Source organism: Pseudorca crassidens, chromosome 14 (assembly GCF_039906515.1).
Source record: "Pseudorca crassidens isolate mPseCra1 chromosome 14, mPseCra1.hap1, whole genome shotgun sequence".
Classification (NCBI taxonomy): domain Eukaryota; kingdom Metazoa; phylum Chordata; class Mammalia; order Artiodactyla; family Delphinidae; genus Pseudorca; species Pseudorca crassidens.
In genome coordinates this window covers 3,481,175-3,505,065 of record NC_090309.1, presented here as the reverse complement: position 1 = coordinate 3,505,065, position 23,891 = coordinate 3,481,175, and the positions used below count along the sequence as shown (strand labels likewise).

The following is a 23,891-nucleotide window of genomic DNA, read 5'->3' as shown; positions in this document are numbered from 1 at the left end:
AAGTATCTTGGACACGTCATAATAAAAAAAGAAATCTGTTTAAAAGACATGTAAATGTGCTCTGAAAATAAGTTCTGTGGACTCTTTAAATCTTCCGTCTTAATATCTAGACTATTCAAAGCGAGCCTTCAAAATGATGCCACTTGTTAAGATACACACAGCTTGGTAAGCTGGCATTGAGTTTTGTAAAGGAATATTTTCTTCATACATTCGTGCTTGTCTTAAAAGGAGAAAGCCAAGGCAAATCTTAAGACAGCATTTTGGCTTTAATGAAAAATTGATTGGTTAAAACAGATGTCAACGTGAAAATACAAAGAAGTCAGGCATTCTGTGGGTATCAGCTGTATTTTAAGGATGCCTGACGGTAGAATACACTTTGGCTAATGTGTTCTTATTCTCTTGATATCTTTCTAATGCCCCAGAGCATTTATTTATCTTGGAGTTTCCAGAGTCTCAGGGTAAGAAAAAAGATCTTCGTTTTGAATATGCTAATAAGTAAAAGTCAGCTTGAAGGGGGCAATTGTATAAGCCCGTTTTTAATATTTCCTTAGATATAACGCTTTCTAACCAGGTGGCTTGTGGAGCCAATGAGCTAAGAAGGTAATTACTTAAGTGGGTTTCACAAAGAGTAGAAAGATGATTGTACCACATTAAATAACAATTGTGTCCTTAATGATGTGTTGGGCTATAATGCAAACATCCCTCCACCATCACTGGCAGGATCTCCACTGTACCTTTCTAACGACTCCCATGCCTTCCATCCCCCTGCCTCAACTCAGGGCTTTCAAGGCCTGTGTAAACACCGAGTGAACTGGTATATTTTTTTAGACTGCAGGGCCTGCAGCTGCGTGGTCATTGATAAATTGGCTATGAATTGCTGAAATACTTCATATGAATATAAACACTGTTGCAGCTTTGTAGCTGGGGAAATAAAGGAAGAAAGAAATGTGTTTGAGTTGAGAGAGAAGACTACAGTTCAGAGCACAACCTTCTAGAGGTTTCCTTCTTGGTAGAGTGTAAAGGCCCTGTTTACACGAAAACCAGCATGATGGGTCCGATAAGTGTGAGGGGGGTGGGAATGCAGAGGAAAAATGCGTTATTAAAGAGGGATGTTTTAAAGAAACTGAATCAAGTGTGGTTTCGCGTTTAGGTATCTGTCTTGTAAAGCAGGAAATACTATTACAGCGTATTAGATTTTATTCCTTTAGAATATATGGTATTCTCAGCATCTGTATCCACTCCACTTTGTGTAGAGATACCATAATAAACATACCCAATATCTGAGTTAGGAGTCACATGAGATGCTACCTAACCCTAAAAGAAGAATTTTCACAGTGATGTAAACTTGAGAGAGAGAAAAAAAAAATGAATAGGATAATTAGCGCATGGCTATACATTTTCTTGACTGGTCTTAGATGCTATAATAATGACTATAGCCCCTAATAGTATCTCTGTGTAGACATGCATGCTGAATCCTTAGATGATGATGTAATTCCTAATGTTAAAATTAATACATTTGTTTTTTAAAGATTTAATACCAATGAAATGGACAAAATGCAATCAACAGTTCAAATACGGAGAAAAGACTTGGCACTAAGTTCTAACTCTTTGATTAGCAAGTTACCCATTTCAGAGAATGGAAAACTAAGGTACCTAAAATCAAAAAACTCCTCTGAAACTTCACTGTAAGTTAAACATATGGTGGAAATTGAAATGAGCAAATCTCTCACCTCTTATCTTTTCTGTCTGTTTGTTTGTTTTAGTCAAGGAATGAAGACATAGGGACAAGTATAGATTACTGATACGGAGACGTGTGTGCCACAGGGAAACCATGATCCAAGCTCGTGTTGAAACATACTGTGTTATTGTTCTTAGACTGAACTTTGGAAATAAGTACCACAAATTCGAATTCTGTCGTCATGGATGAAGCACCTGTGATGTGCCAATCATGGAGCTTTGCAGATATAAGAACACCATCCCTGAGCATAAGAAGGAAGAGGAAGAGACATCACTGCTGGGTCCTCTGCCTTGTTTGATGCTTCCTTCCTGTTCACAGTTGTCCATGAGATAGGTATCAGATCCCCCAGGAGGTTGCCTAACTCTCTGCTTTCTCAGAGCCTGGATTGAACCCCGGTCTGATGGACTCCAAAGCAAGACTTGTTTACAGCCTGAGATGATCCAGGGACGAGAGGGAACAGTCAAGGCTCAAATCCAGATGCCTCAGCCACGTGCAGCAGGCGCTGGAGAAGAAGCTATGCAAGGGACGATAACAGAAGCCACCTCTCATCCCAGATATTCTTGTAAAACCAAGTATGAGCTTGGTTTGCTATACGAGCAGCTCCTACTGGACTCTAAGGAGTCTAATTATTCAGCAAGGATTTTGCCCTGAACTCTAGAGAGTTAAGTATTTTGTGTCCATCTTACAGATGAGAGACATAAAATGCATAAAGTAAAATATTTCTCCGAAGCTGTGATGAATGAATTATAGAGCTGGACATGGGAGAAAAGCCAGAGACGCTTCCAGTGGTGGTAGAGGGTATCAGCCTTCCCTTGTCACCATATCTGATTCCAAAATAGGCTTCCTAACTTTGTAACATTCTCAGGTGGGAGAAGTCAAGTGTGATACACAGCACACAAACTGCCTCAAAATACCTTGGGCACACTTTTTTTTAAAGGGGAACTCCACTTGAGTAATAGTCAATTATTTAGAGCCTTTTAGGTGTCAGGCACTGTTCCAAGTATCTGATGTATATCAACTTCTCAAAACAACCCTATAAGGTAGGTATTGTTGTTTTTATCCCCATTTTATGGATGAGGAAACTGAGCCATGAAGACTAGGTAAGTTGCTCCATGCCATGCAGCTGGAGAGTAGAGCCAGGATTTGAACCCAGAATGGGCTTCCTGAGCTTGGACCATTGAACTGCTCTGGACCATCCTGCAAAAGCAATGGTGGTTGGTCAGAGTGACCCATCCCAGACTATGGGCAGCAAGAAGGTTAGAAACGTTGATTAAAACCCTATTGTGAATGGACTCAGCTAGTTATTCCTTTTAATACATGCTTTGTATTTGGATGCTTCCATTTTCTCATGGCGCATATAAGAATTCAAATTAAGGTCCGCAAAATTTGCCTCCTACCCTCAGACCAAAATACAGTTACATACAGACTTAGTTCCAGTGACATCTATGCCTATATATATTATATTTAATGTTTCTGTATTGTAGCTAAATTCATAGTGTAACTTTTCGATGCCAACGGGCCAATTCATATGAAAGATACTTGCCAAAAAATTTATTCTTGAAGCACTTCAGGAAGGGACGTAAAAGGAATAATAAAATGTCAGCGGATGATATATAATTATTTAGGGTGAAGCTATCAACTATAGTACTGGCTGAAAACCTTTGAGAAAGGAAAGTTCTCCGTGTCTAGGTGATTTCTGAATTTCTCTTACAATGCTGCTCTGTTATCTCACTCAATGTTGGGAGATGGCCCAGGGTCCCCTGCAGTTTGCAGAGCATGTGACAACCTTCTTTCTCCTTCGCCACCAAGGAGGAACCACAGTCCTGAGCTCTTTCCCACCTGGCCCATCTCATGGATGCACTATGGAGAAGCCCCCTTTGCCTTCAGGAGCTGAAGGTCTCCAGCTCCAGCGCACACTGGCCCTTAGGGCGATGCTCGGGACCTTCCAAACTGGAGCACAGTGTTTGCTCACACGTGACTGGGGTAAAGGTTTGTGATGTGTGCTTATGGCTTTTAATACAAACTAACTGAGCCAGCCCTGTGAACCCAATACTGCACTCTCTGCCCATCCCTGGAGCGAGCGTGGAGACCCCTGTGTTCTTTCTAGCTTGAGAGACCCTGGCTGGCTCCGAGGCCCCCCTGAGGCTTACGTGAAGATGCACGTCCTCAAAAGGCTCCCAGGAACCCTGAGCTGCATCAGAGGCACTTTGCTTTCTCACACGATGATGTTCTCTATTTGGGTTCCCAAGAAGCAGACACAGGGATGGAACGTAGGCTGCAAGAGGGTTAGTGGGGACATGTATAGGGACCAATGTCCAGCGTGGGAGGAAGGAAGGGAATAGAGCGGAACTGGACAGAGGGAGATGCCAGGCTGCGGTGTCGACAATGTCCCAGCAACCTCGGGGGACTCCGGGGCTAGAATGGCCCTTCATATTTGTTTCAGAATGGAGCAAAGGGGTCAGGCCTTTAAAACCCCACATCGACTGGTCACTGACACGGGGTAACCCAGCATGACCTTGTGCAAAGAGCTCTCTCAAGTCGAGGAGGCGTTCAGGAGAGGCTGAGAGATGAGAGCAGTCTGCTCCCACCGCACCCACTCCGGGAATGCAAGAGTGGGAAGCACTGCGGACGTCCACTGTCCCCTCCCCATCTTCTCTGAAACCTAGACTCCTGTGCTGTGGATACTACTAAGTGCTGAGCAAATGAATCCTGAGTAATAGCAAGTCTCAGAGCAGGACAGGAGCTTAGAGGCACCCGGGTTCGTGTCCTTTCAGGGTAAGAACCACCCCTACAAGGCTCCAGACAGCAGGTCACCCAGTTTCTATTTGGATCCTTTCCAGACAAGGACCTCATTGCTGGGAAGTTCTAGACATGGAGCCCAATCTTCTAGGTAGAAATTGCTCTTGGATAATACCAATGGTGTTGACACGTTGTTAGCAGTGTAGTGGAAAGCAGGAAAGAGTAGTATGTCCGTGCAAATTCGTTTGGACCAAGGACTAAAGTAATGGCGTAGCTATTTATTTGTTTTCGTTAACTTACTCTGCAAGCTCTTCTCCATGGAGTAGTCAGAGGGATCTTCCTTTTATTTAATTATAGTCGATATACAATATTATACAAGTTACAGGTGTACGGTAGAGTGATCACAGTTTTAGGGAAGGTCAAATTAGGACTCTTCTAAGCTCAACGCCCTCCACTTGGGATGTGGCCCATCGGCCTCGTCCCAGCTGACAAGCCCCTCAGTTCTGATCACGGTTCAGCCGTCACCTCCTACCCAGCGTGCTCTCCTCAGCTGCTTTGCCCTTTTCACTGTTGGGCAGACACTCTTACCTCATTGTGCTTCAGGCCTCTGTACTTGCGGGGACACCTGTCCTGTATGCTCACCCCCCAGGCTTGTTAAGTCTCCATTCAAATGCCAGTTTTTCAGGGAGTCTTCCGGACACCCCATCTCAGAAGAGCTTCTCACCCTTGCCAGATGCTCTCTGTCTCTCTTCAGCCAGGAATCATTCTCGGTAAGGAGTGTGTGTGTGTGTTAGTGTCTGTAAAGTTTTGGTCACTGCTATATCTCTAAGTTCCTAGAACAGTTCCTGGCCTAGAGGAGCATTAAACAAACATTTGTTGAGAGGTTGTAAATGAAGGGATCAGTGAGCAAATAGAATCATGCTGAAAAGTTATGGATAACGGAGTTTGTAAGTTACCGACATTTTCAAGGAGGTCTCAGAGTAGGTCTTAGTTAAAAGAAAATCATCCAATAAATGTAACTAAAAATGTTTATTCTACCAAGTTATGATCAAGGAGGAGAGAATTTATATCTCAGTTCTTTTACAGGCACCATATTGTAAATCCCTGTATCGTTTATCCCCCCAAAGCCCCTACCATGGGAGCATGGTGCCGTGAATGGGTGAGACGCCCACTAAATGTTTGTTGAACTGAATTAATTTAGCATACCAACACACCTCGACATTAAACAAAGCCTCCAGTCACCTGACGCTGTCATGAATAGAGAAGGTTGGCCTGTTTCAAGTATCATTATGTTTTTTCTTGATCATCTTTAATACTATTAGACTAGCACACCAATTTTCCCCAATATGCGTGTAGATGTGGTATTAGGAAAAAACATGAAATATTGCATTGCTATTTAAGAGAATTCACCCACTTTCATAGGAATGAAAGGCCCATTCAGTGGAACTCAGAAAGACTAGCCCGTGAACAGCACGTATGGGGTGGGCTCTGCACTCAGCCCCGCCGTGGGCAGAGGTGCTGCCTTAATGGTCCAGAGGGATGCCCGGGACACACACAGCTTCTGGCGGGACCTTGGGTGGCCCTTTGGCTGAGTTCCTTTATTTTCGTTTGGTAAACCAGCCACTCTGTCTCCTTATGAAAAATTGGTTCCGCGTGTCTTGAGGCAAGTAAACGACGGTCCACGACTCTCCCTTCGAGCAAACCCACGTCTCCAGGAATGCCGGGAGAAGTGAGTCCTCTAGCAAGGCTCAGCACCCCTTCCATCGCAACTTTGGGACATGTCAACACGGGGATCAGCTGGTCAACAATACACAGTGGTCCATCTCAGTAGAGGTGACTAACCTGGACAATCACACTGATATTAGAAGCATCCCACCCACATTCCAACACGAGCCAAATCTCACCAGGTCAAGGCCAAATCGCCCATCACAGACGCCACGGGGGAAAGCAAGAGAATGAGGGAAACAGAGGGGCAAGAAGAGCCGAATAGACCAGAGGCCCAGGGGCCACACAGGAGGCAGCAGTGGGCCCTGTGTGTCCTGTCTCTTTGCAAAGTCATGAACCATGCTAAGGAGACACTTTACTTTTTTCATTATCTCTCAGTTTTTCTCACAATGAAAATAGCCCATGCTTTTCAAAAACAATTTAAGCGAGACACTCATGCCTGTAAAAGTTGAATGAAACCACTTGTAATCCTACCACAGGCAGATCGGCACTTGTTAATCTTTTGATGTGAACACTGTGAATACCTTTTTCTCTATAGAATGTAGTTCATATCTACTAATAACTCACTGTTACCCATCTAAGAATTCTGCAGCTCTGCAGTGAGCCCGAAAGAGGAGTAATCGCTGTACTCGGTATTTCTGTATGTTCTCTGGTCCCTTCATCCGACGAATATTTTTTTAAGTGCCTACTGTGTTCCAAGAAATAGTCTCCAGGCTCCTGATGCAAAATGAAATGTTCTTGTTTTCACGTGGGTCAAAGTGAGAAAAGAAAGTAATTACAGTTCCGTGAATTATAATTCAGTGAGTAGGTGCATCTTAGCCGGAGACTGAGACGTTCCAAACACATGATAAATGAACTCAGTATTGATGAGTAGGAGGCAGTTAATAGGGCAGAAGTGAGGGGGAGGGGGCCAGGAGTTGAGAATAGACATTGTGCATTTGAGGAACAGCCAGGAGGTCAGCAGAGCTGGCGCCCAGGAGCGGACACATAAGGCAGAGGCTGGGTGATGCTCGTCGGAGGGTTCAGCCAGAGCTGACATTTATTAAGGCTACTCCGAGAACAGTGTAAAGTGTGGAGGCAGGAGAGTAGACCAGTGGACGGCAGGGAAGGCTGACCTGAGCCCAGGTGATGAGAAGCTCTTGAAGGACCCGGAACAGAAGGAAGCAGCTGGGCTCATGGGGGAAAGGAGGAGGCAACGGGGTGGGGACTGGAGAAGGGTCCACATCGGGGTCAAGGCGGTGGGTGGAGTACAGTGGGCAGGGGCCAGCTTTCTGGGGAAAAGGACTAATAAGGGTTAAGGTGCCTGGGCACCAGCTCAGTGGAGAACCCGACAGCAAACCCAGGAAGGGGAGCTGGACCTTAGTCACAGGAACTAAACTCTACAGCAGGAATCTTTGCAAAAGTTGGGGGTTGGTGGCTATACAGGTGTTTGGGGCAAAATCCAAGACACACTGGACACCGGGAGCCTGTGCAAGACTATTCTCCCTCCTTGAGCCCCGCTCCAAACGGCCGCCTTCAGAAGAATCACTGCACACACGCTGTTCCCTGACTTGTGCTGTATTTCACTCCTCATCTTTCACCTAAATCCATCAAAGGAACAAAGATTTCTTGTGTGTGTGTGCGCGCGCGCGCGTGTGTGTGTGTGTGCGTGTGTGTGTGCGCGTGTGTGTGCGCGTGCGTGTGTGTGCGCGCGTGTGTGCGTGTGTGTGCGCGTGTGTGTGCGTGTGTGTGCGCGTGCGTGTGTGTGTGCGTGCGTGTGTGTGTGTGTGTGCGCATGTGTGTGTGTGAAAGCTACTTTCTCCTTTCCTTATCACTGCCAATTCTTACCTAGATTTCATAGGAAACTTTTTTTTTTTTCTGTTCTAACTCTTTGTTTCACTTATATTCCTTACAGGGGTCTTACTCCTTTTTCCTCGAAAGAGACTTACTGTGATGTCTATATAACAGAGGGCTGGAGTAGGAGAGGATGTTTAGAAGAAAAAGTAGAAATGTTGCAATTAGAAATTTGCAACAGAAGCTACACACGCACACAAATCTCCGTCTACAACCTCATCTTTTAAAATTAAACCGATATTTCCTCAAGCTTTAGCATTTTCGATCAAACCTTTAAAAGGATTTCTTAGTGAATTTCATCACCTTATGACTTTTCTACTTGGTTTAATTTACCAGCAGAGCAACCGTCCTGATATTTGGCTCATTGCGGTTATGTAGCTCTCAGCCATGCAGGTGCAGGGGATTAAACAGACTTTTTTATAGGTTAGATCGTGAACATAAACACCACGTGTAATACATTTCTTTTGGAAAGTGTATACTGAGTTCCCAAGCAACACACTTCACATTGGAATGTAGAAGTTACCTGCACATAATCTGAAGTTTCCTGAATAGACGCAGATATTGATGTATGCAAATATGTCTAGATAGAACTCTGGATGCATGAAATAATTGCGTTGTAGCTAAGAGAATGTTCCACAGCACAGGGAAAATCAGCACGTTCGTGAATTATCCATATGTGTAACATCAGTTGCGAAGATCTATTCATTAGTTGAAGAAAAGCTTACCCTCAATCAGAAAACAAAAAATTCCCTGTAAACACTGTTTGATGCTTTTAGATTCCGGGAATGCACAGCAACCTCGATGGAAGTCCAAAAACTTGTGAATTCCAAACACATTTTCATTCGCTGCTGGTACTTGTCAACGGTGGAATAGCTTTAAGTTAAACCAAATCTTACGAACAAAAATCAGAAGAAAACATAATTAATCAAATCACAGCCTTGCTCTTCCCTATCACAGATTAATCTTGAGGCAATAATATTACAAGCAGGAATTTAGAAAAACATGTCCCCGAAATAGACTATAAAAGATTGATGCCCTATGAGATGTTAACGGTTATTCCGTTGAAGGAGAAATCCGTTGGGTAGGATTGGCGTGCTGAGTTAATCACAGTCAAACCAGGCTTCTTTTTTTCTAGAACTTGGAGGCTTTCCTATGCTGACAGGTGTTGTGAATTTCTAAGGAGGGACATTATTCTCTCAAACTGATCTGTGCCTCAGGAACTTGAAGTGGCAGGGAGTGAGGTCTCAGGATGGGAAGACTTGTCAAAATGGATGAAAGTCCTGACTGGTCCAAACTGCACTTCAGGCCTGAAATTGACCTCAGGATATCCAGGTGCCCAGGGCTGCTTCATCACAGCTTTGTCACAAAAGCAAGTCTGAGAAATAAGGGATAGAGCAAGCAGTCACTATATTCACTGCTTTCAAACAAATTTAAGGGAAAGGAGAAAAAAATAAGGAAAGTTCTGCAGAGTTGCCTTTTTTTTTTTTTTTTTTTTTTTTTTTTTGCGGTACACGGGCCTCTCACTGTTGTGGCCTCTTCAATTGAGGAGCACAGGCTCCGGACACGCAGGCTCAGCAGCTATGGCTCACGGGCCCAGCCGCTCCGCGGCATATGGGATCCTCCCGGACCGGGACACAAACCCGTGTCCCTTGCATCAGAAAGCAGACTCCCAACCACTGCGCCACCAGGGAAGCCCAGGGTTGCCCTTTTTTAAGAAGCATGGTGTTCTAGGAGGGGGTGGGTGGGAACGTGGGAGAGGGGAAGAAGGGGTCTCTACGGCACCAGAGGTCACCGAGGGGCCAGAGTGTCGAGTCACCTCCACCCAGCCTATCTAGTCTCTGCAAACGGGCAGCAAGCATGAACAGTCTTGAGTTCACGGACGTCTTGGGGGGATGGGCCAACTTAACCGCAAGGTCGAAATCCCCTGAGACATTCAGAGTAAACCGCCACTGGGATTGGTCTTTGCCTGTGAAGCTAAACCCTTATCGCTCCACAATGAGGGTGCTTTACGTTTGGAATCAATATTTAATTCATTGATGCTAAGCCTGAAAACTGAACGTACTGTCAGAGTTGGCAAGGGGACGCGAAATTTATGTTTTAATTAGTTGGCCATTTCATCAAAAGGTAGACACGATGTCTGTGGTTTTGAACTTTGAAATAAACCCTATGTGAGGGGAAAAATTGCCAGGCACATAGAGCCCATTCATGTGCATGTTTATGGTTTCTCTACCTGCGAAAAGGAAAAAGTTTGTGAAAGTGTATTATAGGGGGAGTTTACACAGCTTTCTTGTACATCAACTTAAGCCAGTGCACATTTCACTCAGCAGAACATGAACTTGCGGTGTGGCTACTTAAATTGCTGGAGGTGGGAATTTTTTGCACGGAGGTGTTTCTAAATTGTTCAATAAAGATACCACACACGTGGGAAAGAAAGCTTCCGGGGAAATTGGGTAGGGCTCCTTTTTTGAAAGTATGTGAACTCAAGTACTATGAATTAAACTTTAACAGACACTGCGTGTTGGAAAGGAAATTGGAAGCTGTTGCTAAGGATGCCACACAAGCAGAACGGTTTGCCAGTGCTTTTCGGTAACAATTCAGTGAAATCAATGAGATTATTCACATAACCCAAGCCTTGACTTTGCTGATACCAAAGCGTTGGTTCTCCTCGGTCAAACCCTTGGGGTAGTCAGTGCCCAGGAAACAGCCCTGTCTAAACTGGTCACACGCCCAGACTACAAGACAACAACCCTCAGGACAGATGTTCCAGGGAGAGTGGAAGGTCATTAATGGCTTCACCCCCATCCTTGGAGACCCAAAGCCTATACTCATGATGCACTCTGCTCTAAGAGGGCTAGGAAACCAGTATCTTTCATAGTAATGACTTCCAGTTTACAGCCTTCGTTTGTTATATTTCCTCAATAGCTGTTGTGTTGAGATTAACTGCATAAATGGTCTGCAGCTGTCTGTTATGAATTAAGGGAGTTTAATCAAAGTATTTCTAATGTACAGCATAATGATAATACATGGGGGAAGTACTATTTAAGAGATAATGATGGCTTCAGAAGATCACTGTTGTAATGTTTAGTGCATATGCCTTCAGCATTGAATTTGTTGTTGTTCTGAATATGCTTAATGGATCACTGAAAGGCTGCCTAATGCGGGATTGTTTGATGGGGCTGACAGAGCTGGAATTAGCCCATTGCTGTTTACTGCATACAGCCATTAAGATTAATTGCTGCCAGATAATTTTGACTGTTTTTATCTTCTGGAAAAAGTGTCACTAATGGGTTTATAAATTGGTTCCCTATTACTAATAGTAAGGCCAGTGTAAGAGGATAGAATGTCAGCTAATTCTGAAGATAAAGGTAAAAAAGTATAAAGTACTCTATGGCTTGCTAGTTTTCAGGGATACTGTTATCTAATAACAGACACGCTGATATATGATGCTCATTAATGCGATTTCTTGAGCTTTGGGTTGAACCTGATAGATGCTAATAAAGTCTTGTTTGATGTCCCATTAAAAAAAACTCAATCTGTTTTCTACATTAAGGCCCAGTGTTGTTTATCACATCTCTGGTGACTAAAACCCAAATTCCAATCTGTTCCCAGACCAAGCTTTTTGGAGTATCTTTATACCTATTTTTGTTTTTATGTATGTGAAACGTATAGAGAAAAACTAAAGAAGAATTAACGAAGTTCATGAATTTGCAGTCATGATAAACGGTGTGTAAGTTATTGGCAAAGTTCACAATTTGGGCTCTCTTAGATCATGTGTAGGCAAGCTTCTAGAAATGGTGTATTGCCCTTCTAACTATTGTTTAGGGGTTGTTTGCAATTGAATACAATTTTGAACATATATTTTAGCTTAGTAGTGATTTTAAAAAAAAACTTCACATACCTAAATCTTAACAGATTACAGGATTAAAAAGTTCTAAGTATATTTCTCTAACTGAAGTTAAATGGATATAATTTTTTAAAGTGACGTGATTCTAGTAGGTTATCTATGAAGCAGTCACAGTCATCTCCGTGAACTAACCAACCCAGCTTCCCACACTGGTTTGCAGAAGTTAACATGTTCTGAGTTTTGCCAGTTTACTGCAATTTATAACAAAATTCCTTGTGCATTGAGTTTCAAATAGGTTCGTTATTTCTGAGTGCTGAAACTCAGTGGAAAAAATATGAACCAGACAGATAGACAGTGAATGTTTAACCGTGGGGAGAAACGAGTCATTCATGAGTGATGAAGTTCTTCTTCAAGAAAGGATGGTGAAAATTATGAGGTGCTTCTTTTGTGGAGTCAAAAACATATTTATGTCTTTCAACTACTATTTTTTTATATTACACTTAAAAGTTTTACATTTAAAAATACCTGAAGTCTTGTAGTGTATATAAGGTAACATATGACAGTTTATTTTTCTTCCTTTTTTTTTGTTTGTTTGTTTGATGGTGTTGTTTGATGAGAACGGGAAAACACCCCACAGATCCTGCATACTATTCTCTGTGGAATGAAGGTATGAAGGTCAATGTAAGTAAGTTTTAAGAAAGCCATTCTGCTGTCTTTTACCACCTTGCTCTAAAGTGAGGTGAGGTCAGATGCTGAATTGGGCAAATGCTTTTTCTCTTAGATAGCTTTAATATTTAACTTAGATTCAATATTTCACATAAAGCAATATGTACACTGGCCCCGCCCAAAAAAAAAACCATGTGGGTGGAGTTTGCAAGGTGCTGGCATTCTCCCCACCCAGCTGCCGGCTCTCGGGGCGCTGGGTCGTGGGAGCAGATGAGTGCAGGGTAGGACCTGTCCCCCTCCTGTTTGCGATGCAAGCCCTTGCTCAGGGGGCCACGCTGAGACAGCTAAGTGTCCAGATTCCATCGGGGCATTTTCGAGCACAAAGAGCTCCTTGTCAACTTTTAGTTGTACCTGCTCACCTATCCAGCCTAAATATAAAGACCTGTTTCCACGGGAAGAAAACCCTCGTTTCATTGTCCAGCTCGGTTTGCCACCTGGATGGGCCCCCGCCCCCTCCTGAAGCGGGGAGAATGGCTGAGTCGCCTTCCTGGCATCTTTGCGGTCCTCACAACAGTGGGATGTCGCCGGGCATCACGTGGTCACAGATTCCGAAAAAGACCTGTATTTAAGCCCCCTCCCCTCTTCCTGTCTCCTTCAGACCCGGAATTCCTGGGCTTGGGCCACCTTTTCAGAAACAACCATAACAGCAAACTCCCCCCATCCCACCCCGTAAATGTGAATATGTTCTCACCTCTTAGATGCTTTACATCTGTTGGTTTGAAAAACGGAGACCGGCTGTGCTCAGCCGAGAAACCAAGAGGAAACCTAATATTTCAAGACTGTGTCTCTTCCCGAGCAAGGAAAATGCAGACCGACCAGTCTCAGTGGGAGGAACGGAGGGAAAACAGTGACAGGAGGGAGGAAGTCGCCTGAAATGATGTGCACGGTTTTGGGTTCGGGATGGGAGATGGCGCACGGGGGCTTTACGCCATCTCACGATTGGAAACATGGTGCTCGGATTCAGCTCCAAGCACATCCCAGAGCTTTAAACTCCGTCTGTGTGTTCATTCAACTTGGCAACAAAATGCAAAGTGGCAGCAGCAGGTACTTTAGGACTCTTCACAGTGTGGAGATTTCACACAGATCCTGAAACCGTAGGCACACAATTACTGCTGCCGGGAAGGAGCTGCACTTGCAGGATCCCCTTGACATCTGCCTCATTTCAATAATTTCCAGCCATTGAACCTCTGTCTGAATGAGCATTAGGAAACAGAGGCAGCCTTGCTTACTAATTTGAGTCTCTCTCTCCAGTTTGAATGTGATGCTTGTGAAAGCACTCGTTGACGGTTTTGATGTCTGCAGCTTTCCCTCCATATGACCAGACACGTTCGCACAGTCTCCATGTACATCAAGGTAGGGAAGGGGAGCCTGGTGGTGGCTACCTTTATCTCCCGTCAGCAGTACCATCAGCTGAGCTGTGTGGACATTTCTCTGTTAAGAACTGAGCTGTGACCTGCAGAGGCCGTCGAAGACCCTCCCAGGCGAGGTCATGCCCTTCAGTCATTACATCCTGGATTTGAAACTGAGACCTACCCGTTTGCCCCATGCAAAGAACAAGTGCTCTGACATCGATTTGCCCTAAGACGTGATGAGCTGCTCTAACTTGACCCGTGGGGGGGAGTGGAATACCTCACCTGTGGGTGAGATCCACCTTGGTATCCATCAGCTTTGATGAGGACAAGTCTTGAGAGACAAGCCAATGGGAGTGGTTCAGATACATCTGCGACATGAGGACTCTTAACACCTGTTTGTGCAGCCTCTCCTCCCCCCAAACTCTGTCCTTTGCCTCCAGTCAATGTTCTTGGTCCATTCGGAAGAATCGTGAATATTCTTAGTCATCCTAAATTACTAATATATATTCACTAATGTCAGAGATCTGTACAGGTGATTCCCGAGCTTATTACAGGAACACGTTCCCGCATTGCTACTGGGCATATTCTCCATGTCTCCTTTTCCAGATTACTGACTCAATTTAAGATTACATCCTCTGCTCCTTTGCTGGTATTGCATTTGCCCTGTAAAACTCATTCCCTTCACATCACAGGACGTCTAGACACACGGGGGGCATTCCGAGACTGGGCGTGAGATGTGTTTGATGCTGTTTCTTTAACGTGATCCACTCTTTCTTTGATCTGCGAAGCTCCCCACCATCCTGTCATGGTTATGGGGATCCCGGGATTGAGCATCCAAGGCTGCTTAAGTATTAATTGTCTCGCGTCAGATGATTTTTCTCTCGGCCACATTCAGCCTGCTGCCTCTGCAGTATGGCGTGCAGTGCCTCACTGCATCACTGAGGAAAGAAACGGTAAATTAAGTAGATTTTCAAATTGCCCATTGAACTCACATCATTAAATAATTCTATAAGAAATTCATAAGCGGAGACAAGTAGAAAGATTAAAATGCTACAAATTATATGTGGGGCGTAGCGGGGAGTGTATACCTTTTTTGTCCTTTGTTCCGGCCACAAAGCACCCACAGCTAGGCATGGTTCTGCCCACGGCTTAACAATGAGTACCTTTAAGGAAGCGTGACCCCTGAGTGCCCCCAAAAGGGAGATTATTGTAACAGCATTTTGCTCATCTCTAGGAACTGGTTTACCACACCTTGCATCGCTCAGGTTACACTTGCCCCAGAGAGGCATTAAAGTTTCTATCTTCCCCTCTTCCTTCCTCCCCCCTGGTTTTTCTGCACCTCACTTCCCATCCTACCAGCAGCAAGGAAGTGGGGAAGGAACAGCGCTTCTCTTGCATATAAGATACTTTCATCTCCTTCACCCCACAATGCCAGAAACGTCCTAGCCAGCCGGGGTCATTGGTGTTTTTCTCTGCCATTCTTCTTTGTCATTCCATCCTACCTCTTTGATGGCTGTTGAGTCTAATCACCCTCATTTTCTCTGTTTCTACCTGGCGTGTACACCTCATGAAACCAAGGGCAGTTCTATTTTCAAACCACTGGCCCTCAGCACACAAAATGGCACCTGGCCCACAAGTAGTGCTCTGGCATCTAAGGCTGTGTAACTAACCACTCCAAAATGTAGTTGCATAAAGCAAGAACCATTCTCATTATCTCTCATGGGGTCTGTGGGTCAGGAACCAGGGAGGGGCTAGTTCCTGACCCACAGTCTCAACGGTTCTGCCTCAGGGTCTCCCATGCAGTTGCAGGAGACATAGCAGCTGGGGACTTTCTGAGCATCTTTTTCTCTTCCATAGGCTCAGAGCCTCTCAGTTTGGTCTCTCTCCATCTGGTTAGTTGTGCTTCCTTACAGCGTGGCTGTCTCAGGATAGAAGGCTACTTTCGTCACAACTAAGGGCTCCAAGACCGAGTATTCCTGCTGCAAGGCAGACGTTATGAAGACTTTTTGGACCCAGGAGTGGGAGTCACACAACATCATTGCCACTGAATTCTCTTAGTTACAAGTGAGTCCCGAGTTTATCCAGATTCTAGGAGAAGAGAATTAGATTCTACTCCCTACTGGGAATGTTCTAGAAGAGCATTGGTTTCCAGAGGTAATGCTGTGTCCATCTTTGGAAAGTAGAATCTGCCACAAGGAATGTCCAAGCATTGTTTCTAAAAGAAGTAAATAAATGTAAAAGAAGTAAACAAATATTTTCTGAATGATTTCTCTGTCTCTCCTACTAGAGATTTCCTCTAACTTCAATTTTCAAAGAGCTCTGTTTTTGTTCCAATATTTCAAAATCTCCACTAGCAACTGCATTCTGTCCTGTTTCTGAATGGTGCTCTGTCTTCTACCAAGTCTGCTCTTTTATAGATTATCTTCCCGAAACATTGGTTCTCAATTTTTACTTCAGTCCGTGTGCTTTCTCCATCTGACTTCTCTATATTGTGACCCACCAGAAAGATTTTGTTGAGCTTAAACTTCTGTTATTTGTCTTGGGATGAGTCTAGAAAATCCAATACACCCCCCTTACCTCAGCAGTTATATCCCAACCCACTCCCATCCTAATGAAAATCACTTAAATATTTTATGAATTTCCTCTTTGTTCATACTTTTCAGATTTCTGTTCTCATGTTTAACCTCTCTCAAGGCATTCAATTTGTTGTCTCTATTCATGTCTCTATAAACTAACTAGACACAATCAATTCAAATTTAGCATGACTGCACTCAACTATTTTCTACATAAATTTATCTTATTTACCCACTTCTCAAAGAAGGCTGCTGTAAGAACCATTCAATTCCTTGTACACCTTGTTCATAACAGTATTCTTCCCAATAGCTAAAAAATGAAAGTGTCCATTGATGAATAAATAAACTAAATGTGGTATGTACACACAATGGAATATTATGCAGCCTTAAAAAGGAAGGAAATTCTGGCACCTGCCACAACATGGATGAACCTTAAGGACATTATGCTGAGTGAAATAAGCCAGACACAAAAAGACAAACTGTGTATGATTCCACATGCATGAAATTCCTAAAGTAGTCAAACGCATAGAGACCAAAAGTAGACTAGTGGTTGCCAGGGGCTAGTATAGTGGGAAATAGGGAGTTATTATTTCATGGGTACAGAGTTTCAGTTTCGCAAGATGAAATGTTCTGGAGATGGGTGGTGGTGATGTCTGCACAACAGTGTGAATGTACTTAACACTGTGAACTGTACACTTCAAAATAGTTGTTAGAAAATTTTATGTTGTATGTAATCTAACACAACTTTTTTTTTTAATTGTTTAATTACTTTACATTTTCCTGGTCAAGTTTTGTAAGCCATATCTTTATCTCAGCTTTGCTTCTGGGAGGACCCACGAAGACCCCTCAAACCATTTTGTTAAAAATCACACATTGTGGAAGCAAAACCCATTTGTGTAATAAAGCTGTTCTCTGAAACCATGATGGGTGATCTTTAGCACCTATAGATAAGGATGTGGACGCAAGTGGTTATCTTAGTAGTAATCTACGAAGAAGTGGTAGGATTGTGGGAAAGTGAGAAAAGTTAATAGAGGATGCACTTGTGAGCAGGAGAATGCCAGAGGTGTCTGAGCTCAGATCTGCTGGGGATCTCCGAATACGCCTCAGAATTGTCCCTTCTTATCTCTCTAGCCCTTCATGATGCTGCTAATACCTGGAGCGTGTCATGCCCCCCATTTGCTTTTCTGCACTTCTGACCCTTACATCGTCATTTCCTTTATTAAACACCCTCTATTTGAAATACCTAGAAAGGGACAAACTCAGTGCCAGCCCCTTCTCCACACACGAGCTGATCTGATATCATCCACACACTGAACCCATGACAGCATCCATCTCTCTCCAGACATCATACAAGGTGAAAAAATTATTTACTTCATCTGCTGTATTTAGTTAATCTGCTGTGATTGAGATTTTATTTTACCCCTAAAGAATCCAAAAGATTGTTTAAAAAAAGTTGGCCTAAAATGTATACTGTACTTCATTTAATCATTTCTCTCCATTTATTTATTGTTTGTTTGCTTTTAGCAGCATGTGCGATAGACTGTTGGTTCACTGGACACGTCGGTACTTCCTAATGTGTCATATCCTGTCCATGGCCGAGTCTAGACTGTAAGGGAGACAGACTTCTAAAGAATTATCTCTGCTTCCACTTCTCTTTGAAACAAACTGAAGTGTTCTGTTCCAGGTAACTCCACACTCTCTTGGACCCAGGGTGCGTTCGTCTTACGACAAATCACTGGTAGGCAAGAGCCAACCCAAGTCCCGCCAGCACATTTAAGGCTTGTCTCACACTGACTCACATTCCACTGGCCAGTGCAAGTCACGTTGCCACGCCCAACATGAAGGGGGCTAAAAAGCATTTTGCCGACAAAGGGAGGGGAAAGAGAGTGCTGAAAACTAACTCTCCAACTTTACCATGGATCAGAATTGCCTGGAGAATTTGTTAAACCTGATTGTAAGGCCCCAGCGCCAGAATTTCTGATTTGGTAGGTATGGGGCCTAATGATGTGCTTTTCTAACAAATTCCTGGTGGTGCCGATGGTGCTGACGCTGCCCGTCCAGAGAGGACACTGAAAACCATTGATCTAAATTCTCACCATTGGCCTCCAGAGATGCCATGCAACATCTAAGTGGGGAACAGGAGAGTGTGAAGTGCAAGAGGAATGAAAACCCCAAATGATGACGTCTTAGGATAGTCTTCGTGAAAAACATGCAAAAGGATCTCGGTTTAATTAGCCTAAAGAAAGGCAGCTAACAGAGAAATTAATGACAGTCTTCAAGTCTGCAATGGGAGAGGAGCAGCTGTTTTTCAGTGGACGGGAAGAGGATGAGAATGCACCAGGAGAGATTCAAGGAAGCCGTGAGCAAAGCCAGCCCGTCTGCAAGGCTGTAGACGTGACGGGTACACTAAGGACTCTGAGAGAAGCAGAATTAGATCATTTAAAGCATGAATCATTTCCGCTCTATAATTATTTGACTTTTGTCCTTTCACTGGAGCAAAATGAGAATTGTCTCTGAGGGTCACTTTTGGCTCCATAATTCTGTGATGAGGATAAGAGAAACAATAAGGAAGAGGTAGAGACCAGAGGAAAGAACACCTTCTGCATTTGTAAGTGCATTCCAAGATGCCAGCAATTGTTTTTTAGAAAAGCAAACATTTCTTAATTTTGTTGTCACCCCTAACATGTGATGAACCTCATCCCATTGGGAAGGTGTCCCCTTTGGGGGTTGACTGAAAAAAGAATGATAACACAAGCCAGAGGACCTGACTCTGAGTCTAGATTCTACCATGTTTTTTTGTTTTTGTTGTTGAATGGTTAATTACTTTAATCTTTCTGAGTTTCTTGTCTGTCAATGAGGATAATAATTTCAACAACACTAGGGTGTTGGAAGGATCCAAAGAGCTAATAAATGAGAGATTGCTTTGCAAATTGTAAAGTGCGATTGGAATAGTGGGTTTGTGGTGATATGAGGTGGGGCAGCGGGGGTGGGAGGGGTGCTGTCCATCACAGGTTGCTGTGCTTCTCCAACCGGAATTTCAAGCATTAGTAGGGGGACGGTTTGTCTTGCATACCTCAGGTGACGAAGGTTCAGTTAATTGGGTTCTCGGTTAAGGCATATTATGAACATCACTTGTCACAAAGGCCCTTCTCTTGTCTTATTTTATGATTTCCCTTTAACCTCATTTTCAATCCTGTCCTCTCTCCCCAACCCCTTATTTGACATATATATCTATCTATAGATAGATAGGTATAGATATAGATATATCTTTATTATACATAAATCTTTGAAACAGTATTTTTATTTATGTGTGTAAGATAGTGTGGTTTAGATCTTGCTCTGTGTTTTACTCAGCGCCCTGTTTTCTTCAACTTACCCATTTAACATCATATACCTCTGATGACCACTATACCAGTAATTCTTTTTTAATCAGATTCTTGACATAAGTAATAAACTTTTATTTTGCCAATCAAGGACATAAGACAAATAAATGTCTACCATTTACCCTTCCTAACATTTCATCAGAAAGAGGATTTTAACACCAAACTTCTAAAGGATAGACTCCCAAGCAAAAGGAGAGCTTTTATGTTGAATCCGTCTAAATGGTTTAGATTTGTGGGCAACCTCACCCACTGCTCTTGTTTGTGGACCGGTGAAGCTTGATCATGGGCTGAAAACATGAAAACATTGGAGAGCAGCACAGATTTTCCATTACTGCCATCTAGTAATAGTGCAGACTTTGTGGGCCCAGAGCTGGCTTCATGGGCAGGTGCACAATGCCCCACACTTAGAAGGTCCCTGTGCTTGGTTTAAGGCACTGCTGTCACCATTTTTTTCCTTAGGCTATTCAAACTTTTTATTTTTTTTTTAACGTCTTTATTGGAGTGTAATTGCTTTACAATGGTGTGTTAGTTTCTGCTTTCTAACAAAGTGAATCAGCTATACATATACATATATCCCCATATCTCCTCCCTCTTGCATCTCTCGCCCACCCTCCCTATCCCACCCCTCTAGGTGGTCACAAAGCACAGAGCTGATCTCCCTGTGCTGTGCAGCTGCTTCCCACTAGCTATCTATTTTACATTTGGTAGTGTATGTATGTCCATGCCAATCTCTCACTTCATCCCAGCTTACCCTTCCACCTTCCCATGCCCTCAAGTCCATTCTCTACGTCTGCGTCTTTATTCCTGTCCTGCCCCTAGGTTTGTTTTTTTTAGGTTTCATATATATGTGTTAGCATATGGTATTTGTTTTTCTCTTTCTGACTTACTTCACTCTGTATGACAGACTCTACGTCCATCCACCTCACTACAAATAACTCAGCTTCGTTTCTTTTTATGGCAGAGTAATATTGCATTGCATATATGTGCCACATCTTCTTTATCCATTCATCTGTCGATGGACACTTAGGTTGTTTCCATGTCCTGGCTATTGTAAATAGAGCTGCAGTGAACATTGTGGTACATGACTCTTTTTGAATTATGGTTTTCTCTGGGTATATGCACAGTAGTGGGATTTCTGGGTTGTATGATAGTTCTATTATTAATTTTTTAAGGAACCTCCATACTGTTCTCCACAGTGGCTGTAGCAATCTACATTCCCACCAACAGTGCAGGAAGGTTCCCTTTCCTCCATACCCTCTCCAGCACTTATTGTTTGTAGATTTTTTGGCCATTCTGATGGCCATTCTGACTGGTTTGCAGTGACACGTCGTAGTTTTGATTTGCATTTCTCTAATGATTAGTGATGTTGAGCCTCCTTTCATGTGTTTGTTGGCAATCTGTATATCTTGTTTGGAGAAATATCCATTTAGGTCTTCTGCCCAATCTTAGATTGGGTTGTTTGTTTTTTTAATATTGAGCTGCATGAGCTGCTTGTAATTTTGGAGATTAATCTCTTGTCAGTTGCTTCATTTGCAAATATTTTCTCCCATTCTGAGGGTTGTCTTTTCGTCTTGTTTATGGTTTCCTTTGCGGTGCAAAAGCTTTTAAGTTTCATTAGGTCCCATTTGTTTATTTTTGTTTTTATTTCCATTTCTCTAGGAGGTGGGTCAAAAAGGATCTTGCTGTGATTTATGTCATAGAGTGTTCTGCCTATGTTTTCCTCTAAGAGTTTTATAGTGTCTGGCCTTATATTTAGGTCTTTAATCCATTTTGAGTTTATTTTGGTGTATGGTGTTAGGAAGTGTTCTAATTTCATTCTTTAACATGGAGCTGTCCAGTTTTCCCAGCACCACTTATTGAAGAGGCTGTCTTTCCTCCATTGTATATTCTTGCCTCCTTAATCAAAAATAAGGTGACCGTATGTATGTGGGTTTATGTCTGGGGTTTCTATCCTGTTCCATCGATCTATATTTCTGGTTTTGTACCAGTGCCATACTGTCTTGATTACTGTAGCTTTATAGTATTGTCTGAAGTCAGGGAGCCTGATTCCTCCAGCTCCGTTTTTCTTTCTCAAGATTGCTTTGGCTATTCGGGGTCTTTTGTGTTTCCATACAAATTGTGAAATTTTTTGTTCTAGTTCTGTGAAAAATGCCATTGCTAGTTTGATAGGGATTGCATTGAATCTGTAGATTGCTTTGGGTAGTACAGTCATTTTCACAATGTTGACTCTTCCAATTCAAGATCAAGGTATATGTCTCCATCTGTTTGTATCATCTTTAATTTTTTTCATCAGTGTCTTATAATTTTCTGCATACAGGTCTTTTGTCTCCTTAGGTAAGTTTATTCCTAGGTATTTTATTCTTTTTGTTGCAATGGTACATGAGAGTGTTTCCTTAATTTCTCTTTCAGATTTTTCACATTGGTGTATAGGAATGCAAGAGATTTCTGTGCATTAATTTTGTATCCTGCTACTTTACTAAATTTATTGATTAGCTCTAGTAGTTTTCTGGTAGCATCTTTAGGATTCTCTATGTATAATATCATGTCATCTGCAAACAGTGACAGCTTTATTTCTTCTTTTTCGATTTGGATTCCTTTTATTTCTTTTTCTTCTCTGATTGCAGTGGCTAAAACTTCCAAAACTATGTTGAATAATAGTGGTGAGAGTTGACAACCTTGTCTTGTTCCTGATCTTAGAGGAAATGGTTTCAGTTTTTCATGATTGAGAACGATGTTGGCTGTGGGTTTGTCATATATGGCCTTTATTATGTTGGGGTAAGTTCCCTCTATGCCTACTTTCTGGAGGGTTTTTATCATAAATGGGTGTTGAATTTTGTCAAAAGCTTTTTCTGCATCTATTGAGAAGATCATATGGTTTTTCTCCTTCAATTTGTTAATATGGTTTATCACATTGATTGATTTGTGTATATTGAAGAATCCTTGCATTCCTGGGATAAACACCACTTGATCATGGTGTATGATCCTTTTAATGTGCTTTTGGATTCTCTTTGCTAGTATTGTGTTGAGGATTTTTGCATCTATGTTCATCAGTGATATTGGTTGGTAGTTTTCTTTCTTTGTTACATCTTTGTCTGGTTTTGGTATCAGGGTGAGGGTTGCCTCGTAGAATGAATTTGTGAGTTTTCCTCCCTATTCTATATTGTGGAAGAGTTTGAGAAGGATAGGTGTTAGCTCTTCTCTAAGTTTGTATAGAATTCACCTGTGAAGCCATCTGGTCCTGGGCTTTTGTTTGTTGGAAGATTTTCAATCACAGTCTCAATTTCAGTGCTTGTGATTGGTCTGTTTATATTTTCTATTTGTTCCTGGTTCAGTCTCGGAAGGTTGTACTTTTCTAAGAATTTGTCCATTTCTTCCAGGTTGTCAATTTCATTGGCATTTAATTGCTTGTAGTAATCTCTCATTATCCTTTGTATTTCTGCAGTGTCAGCTGTTACTTCTCCTTTTTCATTTCTAATTCTATTGATTTGAGTCTTCTCCATTTTTTTCTTGATGAGTCTGGCTAATGGTTTATCAATTTTATTTATCTTCTCAAAGAACCAGCTTTTAGTTTTATTGATCTTTGCTATTGTCTCCTTCATTTCTTTTCATTTATTTCTGATCTGATCTTTATGATTTCTTTCCTTCTGTTAACTTTGGGGTTTTTTTGTTCTTCATTCTCTAATTGCTTTAGGTGTAAGATTAGGCTGTTTATTTGAGATGTTTGTTGTTTCTTAAGGTAGGATTGTATTGCTATGAACTTCCCTCTCAGAACTGCTTTTGCTGCATCCCATAGGTTTTGGATTGTTGTGTTTTCATTGTCATTTGTTTCTAGGTATTTTTTGATTTCCTCTTTGATTTCTTCAGTGATCTGTTGGTTATTTAGTAGTGTATTGTTTAGCCTCCATGTGTTTGTATTTTTTACAGATTTTTTCCTGTAATTGATATCTAGTCTCATAGCATTGTGGTCAGAAAAGATAC

At 42.5% G+C, this 23,891-nt stretch overlaps 1 long non-coding RNA gene across 4 annotated transcripts in view; it reads left to right on the top strand.

The window, feature by feature from the left end:
• LOC137205844 (uncharacterized) overlaps positions 1-19,441 on the top strand; it is a 93,306-nt gene extending 73,865 nt beyond the window's left edge. For 2 of the 4 annotated variants that reach the window (XR_010934320.1, XR_010934322.1), the window contains 2 exons: positions 1,764-5,247; positions 8,097-9,752. This is a non-coding gene — a long non-coding RNA (uncharacterized lncRNA). Of the gene's footprint in view, positions 1-1,763; positions 5,248-8,096; positions 9,753-12,516; positions 12,561-13,303 lie in introns of those variants that run through there. The other 2 variants (XR_010934323.1, XR_010934321.1) reach the window with 2 other exon arrangements.
• The last annotated feature ends 4,450 nt before the right edge of the window (positions 19,442-23,891 follow it).